Here is a 4287-nt window from a genome sequence, read left to right as displayed (position 1 = left end):
GCCCTGAGATTTCTTCAGAGATTTCTTCGGTTCCACTGTGGAAAAGGGTCAAAGGTGAAGTAAACTTACACCCATGTTTTAGAAAACGTGCTCCAGCCCTGGAAGTCTGTCTAGGCTGCTGCAGGCAGGCACTTCTCCAAAATACAGGGGCTAAATGCAAAAAAATACACACAGGAAAACCACCCCAAGTTGCCAAACAGCTTCTCTGAGAAGGAAAGACAAAGGAAGAAAGAGAATATGCAGAAGGAGAAAGAAGGAAAAAAACCCAAGATCATAAAAAATTTTAATTCAAAATATCTTAATTCACAAAAATACAAATCAGCTATTTTATGTTAAGTAAATTGTGTTAGTAAGTTAGAACTGCCTTGACTTGCCTTATCTAGACACCACAGTTCTTTACGTGCATCAGCAGTAAATTATGTGCATTTCCCATGATGTTCCAATGCCTCCTTTCCTATGGCAGGAGCTGAGATGGAAATTATGAACAACTTTGCTCATATGCTTCTCACCATTTCCCCTTCCTTGATTACTCAAGCTTTCTACTCCAGGCAGTGTAATTAGCAGCTCTTTCTGCCATACTGAGGCTTTGCAGCACGTACATGACCAGATCACGTCCCATTCTCAGTCCACAACGCTGAATTTATGTGGTGTGGTTTTCCACAGACTTTCATAACTGCAGGGAAATATCTGCAGGAAGGAAAATGCAATAATTCCATGTCAATTCAGATGAATCACAACCCCAAAAGAATAACTGGAAACTTGCTTGCAAAAGTCTGTAGACTTGAGAAACATCAATGTGTAGCTTGTGAAGAGAGGTAATGATGTTGATTGTCACTAGAAGGAAAGGGATTGCAGCATAAATAATGCAAGAGGGAAGGAAGAAGGGACAGACAAAAATAATATATTATTGCTCATAATCAATAACAATCATCATACAGCTTTTATGAGAACCTATCCTTGAATAGGTGAAGGTATAGAAGCCTCAGTAGCCTAAAAATTAGAATGTTAAAGAGAAGTAAAGCAGACCATGTTTTTACCACTTGTCAAGTAAAACACGACATGTTCCTGAGTAAATAAGGCAGTATGTCTGCTGGCAAAGTGTGCAGAGTATAATACTGTCATCTGTATATTGAGGAAAGTCAAATCTGCCAATTCAGAGAAACTAGAAACTAGGGCTTCCTAGAAATTAGTAATTTCAACCAATTAATTATGAAAAGACTCTTTTCTCTTTCTTTAAGAAACATCTCCTCTCTTTGGGTCAATTTTTTGGGGAACCCCCCCACATCAAACTTCAACCTGAAGAAGTTGCTCCTAATGGTTCTAGAGACTGGCTGTGTCAGAGAGCACAGTTTAGGAAGCATTCTCAGAAAAGCCTTTACCTGATAAATTCCTCTAGTGGCAGAGATTATCTTTTCCCTAGTCCCCCAAAACTGCCTTTCTCTGCCCCACTGCACCAGTGACAGATCATGCCTTTTGTTGTCTGTGCACCTCAAGGTGCTTTCCTTTCCCTCTGTAAAAGCATTTTGATTTTCTAGTGGAAACTGAAGGATACTTTCATGTCTTCATACATCCATGAAACTCACAAATAATGGAAGAGATCTTTAAAATGCATTTGTGTTTCCTCTGCAGAGAAAACTGAGAGGACTGAGGTCAAAGACAACTCACCATCTCTCCAACGTTAGTCAATGTGAGCCATCTATACTTAGCTTTGCTTCACATCCTTTGGTATTTTTGTTCCTAAACACTTATGTTTGCTACATTGAAGCTGGAGCAAAGGTGACCCACTCTCCTGCCTTTAAAGGCAATTTGGGAAAGTGAAGACATTGCCATGTAACAGAAAGGATGACTTGGCAGTAGATGCTCTGCCAGCATGAGTCATGCTGCTTTCCTAGAAAGGGGATCTTACCATGCACTGGACATGGATCAGATTACTTTTTTTTTTTTAATTCATGTACTGGCCCAGTGACATTCAGGGTAATTGAGTGCAAGGAAGATAGTGTATAGCTTAGCCAACAGAGAGTGAATGATCAAGCACCCAAGGTAGTCACATTGTGTTCCCCTCAATATGCTCTGACAGTCCACAGACAGCTGGTTGGTCATATGGTGCCAGTCTCTTTTCCCTGCTTCTAGCTGCTACATGATATTAAAAGGAGAAGGAAGGAAGTGAAATCCCTTCTTAAAATCATGTATACAAACAATAGCTGCATCAATGCAGATGGAAGGGGATTCTGTCCAAAACACGCAGTCAAAAGCAGCAAGTGCTTCAGAGTCTGACAGCCATTCTCTCCTGAGCCTGACTGTCATGGAGAAAGCCACTGCCCCTGGAGATGACCCCTGAGCACTGAGTCAGAGGAAGAGGAGGGAGTTGGTGTGGCAGCCCCTAAAGCCCAACCCTTGATGCAGAGGGCTCCTACTGCCCCCAACGTAATCAACCTCCTCACCATGTGTGACTGTGTGATTCACGCCATGGGGCAGGGCCCTCAGCCATGTTTTGATGGAAATTCTTCCCCGGAATTTTCTGAGTAAGTCGTTACACACGCAGACCAAAAGGGCACCGTGGACATGGAGGCATCTTCCTCGTCCTACGTGGTGACTCAAGGTCAGACGGGGCATGGTGAACAACATTCTCCCCTACTTTCTGCTTTCTCTGTGAAGGAAGCTGGGCAGGAAGTTTGGAGGAACACTGTGGGTTAGAGCTCTTGTTCACATTGCAGTGGATTCATTTCTGCTTCTCCTTTTCATGAAGGCAGCATCTTCCAGCAAAATCAACAGGCATTCCCTCCTACTCCCTCCTGGTGGCACAGGCTCCTGTCTGCAACCTCCTGTGTTTTCCAGGTGGCTGCTCTAAGAGTAGGGAGGGAACAGAAGCTGAGACTCAGAGTAGGGCATGGCAGGGCTCCAGTGCCACAGGGAGGGTATGAGAGGGAGGCAGGCTGGGAAAGGCATTGCCATGCAGATCTACCTACCCAACGGAGAGAATTAGGCAAAATTCTTGCTGCCTTCCTTTGCTCTTCATCCATGATGGTTGCAGCAACAGCAATGGAAAATTTTACCTTGCACAGTGATGTGGAGGCAAGAGAAGTCTCGTTGTTCCTGTACTGCAGTCAGATCCTTCCTCCTGCAGAAGGCAAGGTGAGCCAGAGGAGAGAACTGTGCCAAAACCTGCACTCCAATAAGCCACAGCTCCCACAAGAAATAGTTTTAGGCTTCGTAGTGGTCTCACAGCAGGTCTACTGAGAAGGACCCCCCACAAAATACTCTGCCTTTTTACCCACTGGCACCTTTGAGGAGTAGCAGAGACCTTATTTTCAACCCTCCAAGTAGCTTCAAGTTCACCTCTCGAGGTTTCTTTAAGAGTGGTTCATCACTTCAGGAGCAACCTGCTCTCCTGGCTCTCAGTCTTCTGGTCACAGCCTTATTTTGCATGGCATCCTTTAATTAGAGAGCAAGAGAGACCTTGTGCTCAGGGCGCTCCCAGGGAGGGCAAGTCCTGGGCTCCCATCCCTGCACCAACACCTGGCATGTGTCAGTGCCTGCATACAAGATGCACCTGGGCTCCTGTTGTCCCTTCCTCTTTCCCTCACACACAATCCAAAAGTATTAAACCCTTTCATATCAAGCAAAATTGCTGCCATGGTGTACTCAGTGCTGTTGTCCCATGGAATCTTGTAGGAATTCTCTGAGAAGCTGGGACACCAGCAGAGGCAGGATGGCAGCAGCACTGTTGGCTGTGGTCTGGAGGAGCACCTGGTCTCACTCCTAAACTCCATGTGGGAGCATCTCTTCTCTGCCATGGCCACCACGAGGGGACTGAGGCAGCCAAAAGCCAGAGGGATGAGGTGTGACCCCAAGAGCCAGAGGGATGAGGTGTGACCCCAAGAGCCAGAGGGATAAGGTGTGACCAAAGCCTCCTCAGAGCTTGTCCCCAGCGGTTCCTGCTGCCCTGCTGAGTGTCCCAGCTGCCAGGAGGGTGGCGTAGGGAGCCGGCACCGCCTCCTTAGGGACTGCAGGCTCTGGCACAAGGAGCTGGTGCCTGGCAGAGGTGGCACAGCAGTGCTCGTCCTGCTCGGGATCTCAGCCCCGGGCAGCCAGCAGTTTCAGTGATACTGAAACTCATCAGCATACAAACCTCTTTGGAAGATGGGACTCAGATGACACTTTCACAACATGCTTAATCCAATCTCCTTGAAAGTGGCTGCCAAGAGGGGAGGTCCGACTCTGCCTTCTGGCAGCGCGCTCCCAACCCTTCCTCCAACACCAGCCTGCAGCTAATGCAGCTACACCTTC

The 4287-nt window shown here is 46.6% G+C and overlaps 1 long non-coding RNA gene across 1 annotated transcript; it reads right to left on the bottom strand.

Moving 5' to 3' along the window:
- Positions 1–266: 266 nt before the first annotated feature.
- On the bottom strand, positions 267–3676 carry LOC148224963 (uncharacterized). The gene is made up of 2 exons (XR_015801826.1): positions 2442–3676; positions 267–687 (listed from the first exon to the last, which is right to left on the bottom strand). It is a non-coding gene; the product is annotated as an uncharacterized LOC148224963 (long non-coding RNA).
- Between the last annotated feature and the right edge of the window lie 611 nt (positions 3677–4287).

Source organism: Sturnus vulgaris, chromosome 2, assembly GCF_052056855.1.
Source record: "Sturnus vulgaris isolate bStuVul1 chromosome 2, bStuVul1.hap1, whole genome shotgun sequence".
Lineage (NCBI taxonomy): Eukaryota > Metazoa > Chordata > Aves > Passeriformes > Sturnidae > Sturnus > Sturnus vulgaris.
This window is presented reverse-complemented; position numbering and strand designations above follow the sequence as displayed.